Source organism: Ammospiza nelsoni, chromosome 6, assembly GCF_027579445.1.
Source record: "Ammospiza nelsoni isolate bAmmNel1 chromosome 6, bAmmNel1.pri, whole genome shotgun sequence".
Lineage (NCBI taxonomy): Eukaryota > Metazoa > Chordata > Aves > Passeriformes > Passerellidae > Ammospiza > Ammospiza nelsoni.
Window position 1 is genome coordinate 57,653,683 of NC_080638.1, and position 16,453 is coordinate 57,670,135.

Here is a 16,453-nt window from a genome sequence, read left to right on the forward strand (position 1 = left end):
TAGAATGCTTAAGTTTGGAGAAACAAAGTATCTGTTCCGAAGAGTTTGCTGAGAAAACTTTCAATCCTGCTATTCCGTAATGTAATTAGCTCACAAAGGGATTTGGGGAGCTCTAGGATTCTGAGATGAATGAAATGCAGGTCTTGCAGCTTCCACTTAGGGCACAGAGCTGTGAGGACAGAAATATACAGACCCTTCTGTTTTAGAAGGTCAGAGGCTTTAAGGTTGCTTCTTTGACATTCTAGGAGGAATGTAAACCATACATAGTCCAAAACCCAACTGAGGATAAGTTACCTTTGTGTTTCCTTTATTACACTAAAAAGTGACATCTTTTCTGCCTTTTTTTTTTTTTTTTTTTTTTTTTTTTTTTTTTTTTTTTTTTTTGTTGAGGGTAGAGATTGTTACCTTGGGTGATTAAATTACCTTAAGTTAACACAGTTGTAATTGTAGGATAAAAGGTCAGAAATTTCTCTTTAGGAGTGACTTGGAAACGAGAGAAAACATTATAGTTTGAAGGTTTTATATGTTAAATAAGAAAAACTATAGAAATAAATACAAAAAGCTATAAGAAACTTCTTTTCCCCCTTTATAATGTATTCCCTGTACTCCTGGAATGCAGCAACAGGCACTTGCAGTATTATACAGTCAAAACTCAGATTACACAATTGGTCAAGAGAAGTGATTTTTCTAGGCTGCTTAAAATTCTGTGCCTTGGTTGTTTCTTCTGTTGCTTTTATCTGAGGCCTGAACGAACTCTTGGAGGGCAAAATAACCCAGTGTAAGGGAAAAAAATCCCCACAAAACATGAACTCCTTCAGCTAAGGACTGGATAAACTCACAAAAACAACTTTTGTCAAAAATAGACCTAACACCCAGGATTACAGTGTAAAAATATCAGGCAGGGAAAGAAAAAAAAAAAAAAAAGAAAGCCTTTTTGTTCAAAATATTCAAGTGACCTTACTTGCAGAGTGAGCAGAAGACACTGTTGCCATCAGGAGCTGGAGATTCCTACCCAGAACTGCTAATTTGTATGATTTACATGTGTGTGAGCAATAATCCTCCCTTCTTGCTTTTCTTAATGCCCCAGCTTTTGAATAATACATATGCCATGATGACAGATAAAACTTTGAATATTACCCAAATTTATTGCAGGAAAGGAATTAAGAATACTTCCAAACAACTTCTTCTATCACTTCTTTAGTTTTGATCCAGATTCTAATTTTCAGGAAGGGACAGACTCATGAATTCTAAATATGCTTATGCCAGAAAATCAGACTAACCTTCTTTTGTCAGAGCAGGAAGTCCTTTTGTATTTCTAACTTGTCTGATGTGGCAGTTAAGCTGGGATTTTTCCTCAGAAGTTATGCACATCATGTCTCTAAGTAAGAATGTTCTATAACATTTATTCTTAATTTTCATCCTGAGATCAAAATGCTGGAAAAGGAAGAGGAAAGAAACAGAAAAGGGATTATGTGATGAGAAATGGCTGAGCAGACCTTTCTGCCCAGCTCAGAGCCACATCCAGCCCTGAAATGCAGTAAAAAATTAAAATTCCTACTCATGTATAGGAACTGTCAGAGAAACACAGTGCAAACGAGACAAACATTGTGAAAATGTTTACAAAGTGGACAGCAAAATCAGTGTTTTATGCATTCAGTATCAAAGCAAGCTTACTACTTAATGGTTGTTGGGATAGGGATAAGAACAGTTACTTTGGGATAGGCTGAAGCCTCAGTGTAAGAGTTCTCTCTGCTCTGAGTGTTGCTCCAGCATGGTCCTTCTCCCTCCCTCACCTCCCTGCCAGGATCCCTGGGTTTGATTTGGCAATTCCCACAGTGTGACTGTTTACCTTTGCATCCACCCCCTCTTACCCAACATGTCAAAAGTTATGAAGCTTGCTCTTTTAAAAAAACCCTGAGGGCTGCAAAATACATGCCAGAAAGACTTTCAATGTTATTGGTGAGCTAAGAGCTGTGCCTCTGATGACACAGGGCCACAGAACCTGTGATTTGTCATAAGAAACTGATCCCAAACCATCAAAGTGAGGAAGAACTTTAAGCTGCTTTACCTGTTAGGTGGGATGGCTAGGATAGGACATTGTCTCTAGTAAAGAGGTGGAACAGACAAGTTAGATTAGTTTTATAAACCTTGGTCAGAAAAGGGATTTTGAGAAAACCTGTTTTCAGGAGCACACCAGAAAATCAGTATTAGACTTTGATATTCAAATATTTATGGGGAACTTTTTGTGCTTAAAGATGCCCCACTGAACAATGAATGACATTACCCAAGAATGTCCCTTTATCTACCATGGTGAGGGACACAGATTTGTCATGGGGTAATAGTGACACATTTAATCACATGCTCTTGGTCCACTCTCCCTTTGATCAGAGCATGGCTGAACTTTGACTGTAAGGCTTGAGACTGATCTCAGTCTATGCTCTTTGGAACAGCCCTTACAGCTAAGCTGTGTTAATGAAATAGCAGATGGCCTGAGCTATGATTTGTTCCATCATAAAATGGTCCCCAAGTGTAGTTGTTTCCTATTCTGTGCAGCCTTATCATGTTTTCCATCACTGAAATAGGAAGGTGGTGACACAGCCAGCTGTTGGGCAGTCGCTATGGAAGGTGCTCTCCTGGGTGAGGGTGGTGTTTCCTCTCTGGATTCCTGGTGGTTCCTGGTCTGATGGCTGAACCAGCAGAACAGATACTTGGAGTGCTCTTTGTCCATTTCAGTGCAAAGGCAGACAAATTAACCAAATCACTTCCAAGCACAGATTTAACTCCAACAAACTGGGTTTTTTTGTAAAACCTGTGAAGGGTACTTTCATCACAGGTATTTCTGGCGAGGAGGTAAAGCTGGTTGTGCCCCACAAAGTTGCAGTAACAAACAGATCTCTCAGATGCTCTCCTGACCCCTGTCTCCAGCTTGCTGATCACTTGCCTATCATGCAGGGGTTTTGGATTGACCATTCTTTATCTGTCACTGTAAAGACAGCAATAACAGTTCAGATTATCTCTGAATTTCCACTTGTGTTACTATGCCAATGACACAAAGATGTACCTAGTTGACTGAATTTTCCATTGGCTGTTTTTCTTATTCTTCCAGCTAGCTTCCTTTAGCTACATCATCTTACCTTCACACAGAAACCCAACAGTTCCCATTGACCTCCTATGGATCCTGCATAAGGTCTTGGTAACAGTTTGAGGAATTTTATGTCACACTTGATTCCACTGAAAACAGTGCCAGAGTGCTTGATAAATGTGGGCCCGAGGTTATCACAGCTCTTTGATGGTAAGAGAGAATTCAGATCAAAGAGACTATTTTTGAAATAGTTCCCTCTCTCACATAGTAACCATTCCTAATACTGCTGCAGCATGCTGGGGCACTCCATGCTGTAAACAAAAGCCTAATTCACTGTCCCAACCTGCTTGTGAGTCATGTATTACCACATTTTTCAGATAAGCTGAGAAAGAAGGGAATATTGATTGCCTAAAGCAGAATACAAACTGAAGCAATGGAGCTGTGATTAACTACCTTGACATTTCCACCTCCTCCTAATTCTTTTAGGTAAAATTTTTAATTAACAGTGTGTGGCTATAGAGGACTTCTCCCTTCTTTTGCCTGAGAGCTGAGTGACTTGTCTGATAGTTGTACCAAGAACTGCTCCATTAATAAATAGGGCAGAGCCTGGTGAGGCACCTTGTCCAGAGACACATTGCTAATGTTTGCCCTGAAGCTGTGGAGTGCGTCCCTTCCCTCATGCTCAGCTGCATCAGGGAAGAAAAGCAGTGATTCCAGTGTTTTAATCTCACAAGTCTGCAGAGCTCCTGTGCCTGTCCTGCACATCTCTGGGAGAAAGATTTCTCAAAAAAAAGCAAGGCTTGCTCATGTCTGCTACTGTGAGCTCTCTCTGAGCTTCCTGATTCATAAACCAGCTGGAGATCTCATTAGAAAGTCTGTGCCATGAAATGGTCCATCCTTTGCTCCTGTCTCCAAGACCTTTACATAATCCAGCCAGGCAGTGGTAATGTTTTGTCCTATGTCAGCCATAGCTGGCAAGAAGCACAATAAGGACCTTTCTGGTCCTCTCTGTTGTTTTGAAGCTTTGGATTTTGACATCTGTAGCCTGAGCACCCAGTGCAGATGCTTGTAGATGTAGTAATTCTACTCTGGAACCCCAATGTTTTGCAGATAAAAATGTGATGAGCCTGTGCTTCAAACTGTTCTGAGACAGAGACAGTGGCTGATGCTTCCTGGGCACAGGAAGATCCAGAGCCTGTAGACTTGCTGAGGAATGGAAATATAGTGAGCTCAGCAGGGAGAAGTCTACTTGGCCTGTGATTCCTCTTTATGGCCTGGAAGCCAGGAGAAGAGAATGAAGAATGCCTCCAAGAGGAGCTGTGCCAAGCTGGGATGTTGCTGGTGTCCCTTGTGCCCACCAGAGCAGCATAGGACTGGCAGACAGATTCTGTGAAAGAGAATTGGCCAATTTGTCCACTTGCCATTGGCTAAATGACATCTCTTGAAAGCCCTGGGAGGTTGGGAATGGAGGAGTCTGGTGGGCTGCTGGTGTCCTGCCAGACTGCACTGCAGGGAACACGTGGCAGAGCCTGTGCTGAGCATCTGGATGAGCTCAGGCTTTCTTTCTAACTGTCCCAAATATCACCATGAAATAAACATGTGCTTCTGAGCTTGGACTGGAAACCAGACAGCTTGACTTCAAGATGAATTTGGGCTTAAAGCTGAACAGACTGGCTTAGAGTGAGTGAACAGCATTACACAGGTGTAGTGGGTGACCCTGTCTGGGTGCCAGACACCATCAAATCCTGTCTCACTCCCCTTCACACCTGGACAGGGGAGAGAAAATATAATAATGAAGATTCATGAGTTAAGGACAGAGAGAGATCATTCACCAAATACTGTTACAGGCCAACTGGACTCCAGTTAGAGATATCAATTGAATTTATTGCTGACAAAATCTGAGTAGGATAATGAGATGTAGTGTAAGACCTTACACACACCTTCCCCCCACCTTTTTTCCCTTCCCAGCTCTAACTCCTCCCCACCAGCAGTGCAGACAGATGGGAATGGGGGTTATGGTCAGTGCATCACACATTGTTTTTGTCACTGCTCAGGGAGAGGAGTCCTTCCCCTGCTCCAGCATGGGGTCTCTCTCACAGGAGACAGTTCTCCATGAATTTCTCCAATGTGAGATCATCCCATGGGCAACACTTCTCTCCAGACTGCTCTAGAGTGGGCCTTTCTTCCATGTGGTCAGCCCCACAAGGATGGGCTGCTCCAGCACAGGTCCCCCACATAGTCACAAGTCATGCCAGGACACCTACTCCAGTTGGGCTCCTCTCTCCACAGGTCTGCAGGTTCCAGCCAGAACCCTGCTCCCATGGGGTCACAGCCTCCTCTCACACATCCCCTTGCTGTGGTTTGGGTTTCCTTGAGGGGTTGCAGGTGGATTTCTGCATCCCTGTGGGTTTCAGGTGGATTTCTGCATCCCTGTGCTCCTCCACGGGCTGCAAGGGCACACCTCCCTCACCATTGTCTGCACCACAGGCTGCGGGGGAATCCCAGCTCTGGTGCCTGGAGCAGCTCCTGCCCCTCCTTCTCCGCTGACCTTGGTGTCTGCAGAGCTGTTCCCATCACATATTCTCATCCTGCTCTTCTCTTGCTGCAGTTACATCTGCACAATAATTTATTTCTTCTTCTTAAGTATGTTATCACAGAGGTGTTATCACCATTCCTAACTGACCCAGTCTTGGCCAGCAGCACGTCCAGCTTGGAGCTGCCAGGGTTTGCTGGACAGCCACCCCTATTACCAAAACCAGGCCATTCAAACCTAATACAGCAGGTCCATACCAAACTTCCCAGCCCATGGTCTCTTGTGCTGATCACTGCAGTCCTCTGGGTTAATGGAAGATGTGAGGACAATTTGCTCTAACAACTGCCAGCTTTGGCACTGTGCTTTGTTTAATCTAAAATTTAAGGTGTTGGAACCCTTGTTAGCAGGAGTACTTTCCAGGTTTTTATGGTAACAGTTCTTGTAGGTGCCTATTGCATGTTCTTAATCAGTCAGAATACTCTGGTCTGGAAGGACAAATCTATGAACATGAGCCAGTGTTGTGTTTCTACAGTGCTCCCTATAGATATATAATTGGAAGAGTCTGAAGGGGGGTGTCTTCATGTGTGAAGGAATTAGAAGATGTGGGCATAGTTCAAGTGTCCCTGTTACTTCCTTTCTAAGGAAGACAGGAACTTTTAGCACTTCTTATGTGGAGTTGGCTGCTGCACATGAGGAATTTGATTGTATGAGTGGTCCCTTGGAACATATGAGACATTCATGTCATAGTATTTTTATAAAAATGGTTCCTGGCCTTATTTTAGCAAGCTTTGGCAATGTTTTCTCCTTTTCAGTCCTGACCTCTGGATCCAGCAGACCTCTCTGTTGTAGTGCCAGCTGAGGATGGAAGGGACCTCTTGAGAACCGCTGGTCAAACTTGCTCTACTCAAGCAGGGTGAGCAAGATCAGTCTGCCCAGAACTTTGAAGATGGCCAAGGATGCAGAGCCCATAACTTCTGTGGGCAACCTATTCCAGAGTCCAGCCACCCTCATGTCCCACATTTATTGTGGTTGCTTTTCCCCTTTTGTCTCAGCCATTGCTTCCTTGAACCACTTATGCTGGACTGTGCTCTCTGCTCTGTCCATCTCTAACACTTGCACCTCTCCCTCCTCAGCCTAGCTCATGCTAGGAAGCTCTGAGCCAAACCAGAAGGAAACAGAATTTATTTTATAAACCCAGAGCATTGCCTATCAATAAAGCCTTTCTCAGTCAGCTTTGCAGGGCAGAATGAGCAGTTAATTAGTATATGAAAAGGACAACATAACCTCCTATCAGTTGCTCTTTGTAAAATTTCATACTTTTTCAGCACTGTATTTTTAGAAATGCAGAATGTTATTTTGTTTTCTTTTCTGGTGTTTGTTACAACAAGGTTGCTATCATGAAGGAAGGAGGCTAAAATTCAAGTCAGCCTGATTACTTTTTAATCTAGAGTTTACTGGAGACTTTGTATACCCACATTAAGTGCCCAGTGAGAGCTAATGTTCTGATGGGAGGAAGAAGGATTTTCCTGAAGATACAGACAGCAAACACTGCTCGTGACAGTGCTGAAGTCAAAAAATTATGTCCCATTCCCCATAATTCACAGATCTCAAATACTTTCTTGTGGCAGGTTAAGAAATGAACAAATAGAGTTGAGTGATGTGAAGAGTACCCGCACCAAACCCCATCCTTGGGCCAACCATTCAAGCCTTGACCAAGATAACAGGCTAAAAAGCCCCTTGTTTGGGTTTGGGTGTCACTCTGCTGTGGCAGGATCCTAGGAACATCCTGCTGTGGTGCTGTGATGGAACACGCTGTGACATCCCAGCCCACTGAAGGGGGTGGAACCTTGTCATTTGTCCTGTGACTGTCAGTGACTTCTGTTATCACAGGTGATGCAACATCTGTGGTACAATGATACCAACGTCACAAGTTGGTGACGTTGTAGGTGCTTGACCCAGTGGGAAATAAAAGCAAACATACAGTAACAGTAGCTGCCAGCCAAGGCAAATAAAACTTGGAGGAAGGTAAATTGCTTAGGATTTTTTTAACTTCTACATGTATGTAGAATTTCTATTCTTGCTAAATATCTCTGAAGAAGAATTAGTCATCTTTTCTTAAATAGTGAGAAACAGTTTGGTTATACCACAAGTTCAAAGTAAATGCTCCTCACCCATCAGGAGCAGGAATCAGTGCTTCTTTCTTGGAGAAATATGAATTCCACAGACAACTTCTTTAATTTTATTCTGTGAGATCTAGATGGGGTTACATGCCACCTATATCCATAGGCTATTCCCTGTGGGCTGAGCCCTCTGAAAGTCTGAGAGGCCAGCTGAAAGCAATCACTTCAAATGTGATTTTAGGCTTTCTGGATATGTCTCTGACTGCACAGGTATGGCAGATACTGCATTTGGTAATGGTGAAGGTCTGCACAAGCTGAAAATCTGCACAGATCAGAAAGGACATTTTAAGCTGTGTAACAAATGTCACAAGCTCACTATCTCAGTGCTTTTACACAAAACACCAACAGCTGTGTTTAAACAATCCTGAAGGACTCTCTTGGTAAAAGGCAGTGCTGTGTTTTCAGTTCTGAGGGAGTGATGGGTATGAACTGAACCTTTCCCACCCCTCTCATGACAAGTGCAGTGACAGCACTTGCTGAACACATTCAGACAGTTGGCAGTATTCCCAGTGAAGCACATGCTCCCCTGAGCTTCAGGAGTGGAACTGGCTGGGCCAGACAGCATTTTGCCCAAGGCCTTTCCATGCTCCCAATTCTACTTTGAGGGAGCCAGTTATTTATAGAAAGCAGTGAGAGCTCTCCTGTATCAGTCTCTCCCTTGCAAACTATTGCTCTTCAAGACATGTTTTTGCAGTGCCGTGTCTTGCAAGTGGTAATATTGTCAGGAGTCTCTCTTGGAAGAGTCCAGATATCCTATGGCTTATTTGGAGAGTTCTCTACACCATTAAAAAGAAAAAAAAAAAAAGGAAACATGTTAGACTGAATTCAACAGCCTGTGAATTAAGCATAACCTGCCACTCAAACCTGCATTATAAATATTTATAATTTCCATTAACTTGAACAAGAACTTTGTGGATCTAACTATTTATTTTGCCATTTTGCCCTAGTGCCAAAACCGTTTGTGGAATTCATCTGGTAAAATTGAAAATGTCAAAAGGCAAAGCAGTTTCCCAATGCCTGATGTGAGATCTTTAGACTGAGAACTGACAATAGAGTGGGTTTTCTTGCCAGGTGCTTTGGTTTTCTCCTCAGAACCCTCCTACTGCTGTAAGAATAAAATAGGTTACACACTTTTCTATCAGAGTATTTCAGTACTGAGTTTACACTCCAACATTTAATAAATATGCTCCACTGTACACTGAGTGACCACATGGCCCTTGCATGCCAGAACCTGAGGGACTGGACCCGAGGCAGATGCTCAGTGAATTGTGCAGCCAAAGCTGTTACTCAGATGTTTGACACACAGGGGAGCTCTGGTAACAGAGAAGAGAAACTTGCCCTGCATCATCTGCAGACACTGAACGGGAAAGGATGGTGTGAGGCAGCTCCCAGTGTTAGTCTGGTCCTATGGCTTTATTTGCAAAACCTAAGTGTATTTATCTCATTTGCTAATAAAGAGCTTTTTTTGTGCAGGCAGCTAAAGCCTCTGCAGCTGGTGAGATAATCACTTGTGTCTGTGTGCTATGGAGCTCCTGCCTGTCTGGCTGAAGACAAAGGATTTCTTTTTGTCTTTCTCATCTTTAGGTTTATCCCCAGTTTTACTGATTACAAGTTAGTTCAGTCCCTGCAACTCCTTAGTTTGTGTTAAGTCTGAAAAACAGGGCACATACTTTATGAAGGTCCTGTTATAAAATGATCTTATATGTATTGTTCCATTGTTTTTCACAAGGGAAACAAAATAGTATCATTTAATTAATTTTTTTCTGTTTTCCTATGCGCAGAATAAAGGCAGAAGGAAAGTTAAAAATTGCATAAATTTTTGGGCACTGCAATATAATTGTCAGGGAGCAGCAAGGGCTGGTTGTTCCATAAGGGAAGGTGAACCAGGAGAAGAGGGTGATTCCAGCCTGGTGAGTGTCCTCACTGATGGCTGAACTTAGAATAATGGAATGGTTTGGGTTGGAAGGGACCTTAAAGACAATCTTGTTCCAAACCCCCTGCCATGGGCAGGGACACCTTTCTGTAGATCAGGTTGTTCAAAGCCTCATCCAACCTTTGACTCCAGGGATAGGCCATCCACAGCTTCTCTGGGCAACCTGTTCCAGTGTTTCACCACCCTCTGAGTAAAGAATTCCTTCCTAACATCCTATCTAAATCTCTTCTCTTTTAGTTTAAAACCATTGCCCCTTATCCTATCACTATCTGCCTGTGTAAAAGGCCACTCTTCCTTCCAGTACCTTTGGGTACTGGAATGTGCTCTAAGTTCACCTTGGAGTTTTCTCCAGGCTGCACAATCCCAGCTCTCTCAGCCTGTCATTGGTATGCTGCATTGTGGATTACAGATCCTTCAGAGACTTGGTGAAATTGGGGGGGGGCAGAAAAAAAATCGTCATTTGGGTCTTCTGTAAGATTAGTTTAAGTCATGATAGTGAAAAATTAGTATTAATCATGCTCTTCTGGATTTTTGTCATTGGGCTTTTAAAGCACTGCAATCTGCATTGCAGGCTTTCCCTAGCAGCAGCCTGAATGCCAGAAATTGTTTCCTCATTTACACCCAAGCGGTAATACTTCTTATATTACTTATAAGAAATATAAGTAATATACTTATACTTCTTATAAGTAATATAAGAAGTATTACCATACTTAACATGCTTATACTTCTCATTTGCTTTTCACCCAAAGAGCACAATTCATGAGAAACAAACTCTATGAAGGAGTAGGACTTAGGACTTAGTTCTTTCACAGAACTAATTGCACTTCCTGCAGCATCTGTAGAGGTTTGAGCAGGATATTAATCAGTTTACCTCTTGGTGTGGCAGATACTTTGTTGTGAATTAACACAGTTCTTGTTATCTTTTATATTATTGTACCTCAGCCCAGTGGCACTTCTCTCCTCTGACTGTCCAGGTTGTTTAAGGAAGATACTGCTCAGTGTAAAGGTCTCACCAAAAGTTTTTATCTGTGGAAGACATTTCTAAAGCCTGTGTTCAAAAGGATGTGGTGGTTTCTTGTTTAGCTATCTTCATCACTTCTAGGAGGTCTCTGACATTTTCCTGTGAGTTTCATAGTTCTCATATTTTGTCAGGTGGAACTGTGTGATTGGGCAGGTAACAGGTAGGGAGCTACTAGTGTCCACATGAAAACCTGGTTAGTTCTTCTGGCAAATGAGAATTTTACCTATGAATTAGGTTGCTTGTGTCCTCCCTGTTTTAGATATCCTGCATTTCCAGTTACACACCTCTTATTTCTGATACTAAGCCATGATTACTTGCTCCTGTTATATGGATTACACCTGCCCACTTAGTAAATCAGATGCTTCATTTCACCTTATGATTTTAGGTTTTCTGCAATCTAATCATGCTCTTCACAGGTATGTAGCTACATTAAGATTAGATGGACAATTTCACACCCACAATCTCCAAGATTAAAGTTGTATTTCATCACAGAAATCAGAATTTCACTGTTTTTCTTTCTGGCTAATTGTTTGTCTCCTCTGCTAGATTAGCTTATTGAAAAAGATCCCACAGAGAAGAACATTTGCTTTTGAAACTGGACCAGTATTGCCTTTTGGGCCAAAAAACAATGGATCATCTGCAGCTGCTTTTCTTTCCAGTGGCCAGTGGACATTACCAAACTGGCCAAGACTGGTGGGACCCAGCCAGACCTGATCCAAACAGAAATGACTTTTGGATACTCAGCAAGTGAGGAAAGCCAATCTATTATGGTATGACACTGGTCTCACTTCATCAAAAAAGCAGCAAGGAAATAACTAGGAGTGACTGATTGGATTTTCTGTTCAGCAATGTGCTAAAATAGATTTGAATTTCAAAACAATTTCAGTAGCACTAGCAGATTCATACTACATCAATTATATAAAGATATGGTAAGGACTTGTAATTTGTTACCTGGAGACTGTACCAAGCACCTCACACAAGCATGGATTGGAACTCATTAGCTCTTACTCCAATGAGTGCACCAAAAGTGTAGCAAATAATCAGTGGAGAGAAAACATCTATCAAAGATCATATTAAAAAAAAAAAACAACAGAAGAGGGGTGGCACTCATACGCAATCACAGTTTCTCATTTTTTTTACACGAAACTGAGATTAGTTTAAAAGTACCTGCTTCTGACACCTGTTTCCATGACAACAGGAGCAGCAGCTAGAAATGGCATCCTTGGAGTTCTTGTTGGTTGCACTGGCATAGGAAACTGGAGATATCACATACAGGCATTGGGGCCATTCAGCAGAGTGTTACCGGGAGAAGAGGAAGGTTTCATGGTGTGTTAAAATCCCTTAACACACTTATAGGAACTCCCTACAGCTAATATTACTGTTATTCTTAAAAAAAAATTAAAGGTAATTTTCAATTTAAAACTAAAATTATCAATGAGAAGTACATTTTGCCTGGAAAAACTGCACCTCTCAAGCAGCTCATAACTTGAGGCTTGGAAAAGAAACACTTAATGTAACAACATTATTGTATTTTTCTGTGCCTCTAAAACTGCTTGGTAGACACTTACTTGCCTTTTATCAAATCCTTTCCTTAATGGTGTTGCATTAGAATCAATTTCAATATGTGCTGGCAAAACATCTTTTTGTACATTGCTGAATCATATATTTACTTGGAGTTTATTACACTGAGCAGTCTTATTTTTCTATGTGATTTGCCTAAATATTTTCTTGGACCAGAAGTGTTTTGCAGTGGAAAACTTGGACATGAATTTCCTACTTGGTTGGGCAACACTGTAAAATCTGGAAAGGACCACCCCCAGCACGATGGAGTGTGGTACTTCTGTGGAAGTTGTTCTTTAGATGCCTTCTAAGTAAGATGGAACTGTGGGACATTTGTACAGAATTTCTGAATGTTTGCAAAGTATCAGAATTGAGCAGTCCTGAACTGAGCATGACAGCTTTCTGCTTCTTCCACAAATTCTCTCTCTCTCCTAAGAAATATAGACAATTCCTTCATCCAGAAAGTGTATTAAAAACATAATTTATGAGTCATAACACCTATGACTTAATACATGGTTTAGAATAAAGTTCTACTTAGAAAAATATCTTGTTTTTAATGTTGATCAATAACTGATGTCCAAGAAAAAGTGTGAGGAAGGGTTCCTGTATGGAGTGATCCTTCCTTGCTATGACTACTTCTTAAACTGAGTTTAGTTTTTGTGTGAAGGTAAAAACCCCTTTTTTCCTGTATCTGGTTACAGGTACTTAATTGTGCCATCTTTTTTCCTAAGCTCATTCTTCAATAAGTTGCTCCATGCCACATTTAACAGGATTGAGTTAATTGGCAACTTCTTTTTTCCCAAAGGGAAAAACCCTCAAGGAAAAAAGGACTAAAGCCTTGAGGTTACAAATAATTCATTTGCATGCTGCTTTTGTAGGGAGAGATTTCACAGCTTGTAATTGATGCAATTCCTTGCAGTAACAAAATATTCCCAACCTTTTATTGATCCTTTTTATTGCTATTACAGTTATTAAAAATTCAGATGCACCAACTGGTGACATGAGGTATTCCAAATGAAGGGGAACCATCAGAACCTGTCTGGATCCAGCCCACCCATGATGTGTCTCTGTCAGGAGATGGGACAGCACTCAGGCCTCACCCAGCCCCAATGCAGATGTGATGGGGCTGCAGGGAGTGGCTGAGGGATGTGCACAATTATGGGATTTGGAGTATGGTTACCCCTGGAGTGACAAGATGTGGATCATCCAAGCTTTTCCTGTGGTTAGTGTCTTAAATGCCGTGAGTAATAATCATAATTAGTGACATTTTTATTCTTTTAGACAGTGTCACAGTGCCACTAGGCAGGTTTCAGTGGTGTTTCAGAACAGATGATGGTAGGTTAGAGGTCTGTCTTAGGTTGGAAATGGGGGGTGTGTTCTATTCCTGTCTGTTAGAGATGGGGCAGTTATCTTCTGTTAATTGGGCAGTTTTTCTTCATCTCTTCCACAACCAATCCTCCCTCCAGGCGGACATCTGCTGTTCATGGGCCAGTGAGTGTCACTGATAAAATGCCATTCTCTCATTGGGAGATGCTCCACCCAAGAGGAGGAGCCAAGCATTCCTACCTGGATACAAACTGAGATTTGGAACACCAGAGCCAGCCTTTCCCACTGGATTCCCTGAGGAAGACCAGGAGCGTAACACCACCACTGGATCTTCATTTGGAAAACTCCACCTTTCTACAGGATCACTGCTTTAACAGAACCACACCTGGCACTGCAGGAGGGCTGCAGCCACCATGGAATGGGACTGCTGCCAACACCCTGACCCACAGGGTGTCAGGTTGTATTCTGACTCTGGCAATGTTGTTTTGTTTTACTGCATTGTTTATTTTCTTATTTTCTTCCCTAATAAAGAACTGTTATTCCCGCTCCTATATCTTTGCCCGACAGCCCCTTAATTTCAAAATTATAACAATTTGGAGGGAGGGAGTTTATATTTTCCATTTCAGGGGAGGCTCCTGCCTTCCTTAGCAGACACCTGTCTTTTCAAACCAAGACACCCTCTTTCAGTAGAAGTCTGGGACCCTTCCTGGGGATTTCATACTCCATTGGAAGCTGCACCATAAGTTTGGACTGGGGGCACTGGAACCCTGCCCTTCTTGATTTTCTACCTGATCACAGCCTCTCCTGCCTCCTCCCCTACCCCTGGAGTGGTACATCAACACAAATAATGCTGGCAGCCTCCAAGAGCAGGACATTTGAAGAGACAATATGACAGCATGGTACTGGGTAGATCCAGGCTACACCATGGAAAGCAGCACAAGAGGTATACAATAATACTCTTTCAAATTTTTCAGACTATGGATACCTAATAATTTGATACTGAGTGGTATTATGTGCATTTAAGAACTGTTGTGCTACCAAAATATCAAGGGATTGCCTCTGACTAATAGAAGTGACTGTGAGAACAATATGAGAACAGTTTAATTTACTGTTTCCTCTAAGGAGATGAAATTTGAACAGTGTTAAACTCTCAACACTGACCAAAGCAATATCTTGACAGGCATTTTCAAATATTTTAATTAAAAAATAACTACTATGGACTGCCGTGTATAATCTTATGTCCAATATATGAGTATTTATTGTCCAATATGTAAGAGTATTTATTATCTTTGGGAAGATCTAGGCTTCAAAGATATTCTAGCCCTCACACACAGGCTATGCTGCAGTTAGTTATTCCTTGAAAGTAGTTATTCCTTGAAAAGTTTTCCTAACTTAAATCAGCTCTTTTAACCCTGAGAAGCCAATAAATATCCAAGAGATGTGCAATTTTTTTTTTCTTGATATTTGCTTATCCCTAGATACCATTTTCAGCCAATTTTGTTCTGGAGAGTGCTCATTTATATTTTATTCTTGATATCCCTGTAGAGGGAGGAAAAGAAGAGCAGCAACAGCCTAAGAAGAGTCTGAGAAGCCAGAGGCAGGTTATCCTCTTACATGACGTTAATGACAAGAGGATCTGCTGGGATTTCTGCTAATAAAGGTGAGGGTATTCAAGTCCCTCTTTTTTTGCAGAGATTACGAGGGGAAGCATTGCAGTGACTTGCTGTGGTAGTTTTCATGGCTGTGCTCTTCTGCACTGCCAAAGGAAAGCAACTTCTGTCCATTAAACAACTCTTTCCAGAGGGGACATGCTTTTGTTGTTGTCTCTGGTCAGATCCACCTCTCATTTAGTAGATAATGAGGGGACTTTTGTGCCCAGCTCAGAAACTCCAGCAGATGTGGAGCTCATTTCTGTCATTGGAAGCAATTGACTTTCAGCTGAGATAATGATCCTTCAGGGTGACAAGGACTGAGCACATGCTCCCTCCTGTGGGGATTTGAAGTCTGGAGGCTTGGCTGTTGAGGTGAGTTGTGATACCCAGCTGTGAGTGATATTTGGGTAAAGCCACAGGTGAATTTAAAGCCTCATGCTCCAGCTTTGCAGTGATGCTCAGTAAACACACCCGTGGGCAGGAAGAGCTGAACAGAAATGTGCAAACATGCTCCTCATCACCTCTCAGCTATTAGTGCCAGCTGAGACCAGTGCTCCCTAAGAGTGCACAGGTGGATTTAGCTGTGGGTTAGCATTCCAAATCTTCCTGTACCTGCAGTGCAGCTGCAGCCATGCTGTGTCTGGGACCAAGACCTCAGTAGGTGTGATGAGAGTCAACAGCTCCTCCTAGAAACCAGTAGTATCTCCTCTATAAATCTGAAGCAATGTCTCACTTCCTGCCTGAGGTGAACTCTAGCTGAAAAAGTGACAGTGCTGGTGGGGCATCCATGGTGCACATTTTTTTGTGCTGAAATAAAAGGTTCTAGGAAAACCTTTTGAAGCATTATGTGTGTGGATTCCTCACTGCAGCCAACATGTTCCTGTACAGTAATTTCCATTCTGGTGAAATGTTCCTAGAAAATACATTCTCACCAGCTGCTCTAGGTCAGAGTAATCAATGGCATCTCAGAGGTACAAAATTACTCCTTTGTTGGCTTGCCACTCACTTTTTATATCCACAAGTACATTAAAGCTTTTTGTAAATAATGAAAGGAGTTTGCTGTTAAGTGACAATGGTGTTCCCATATTGCATTATATCCTGTTCATTACTTTTATTCCCTGACTCGAGCCATAAGTAGGACAGCAAAATGTGTCACTTTCCCTGCA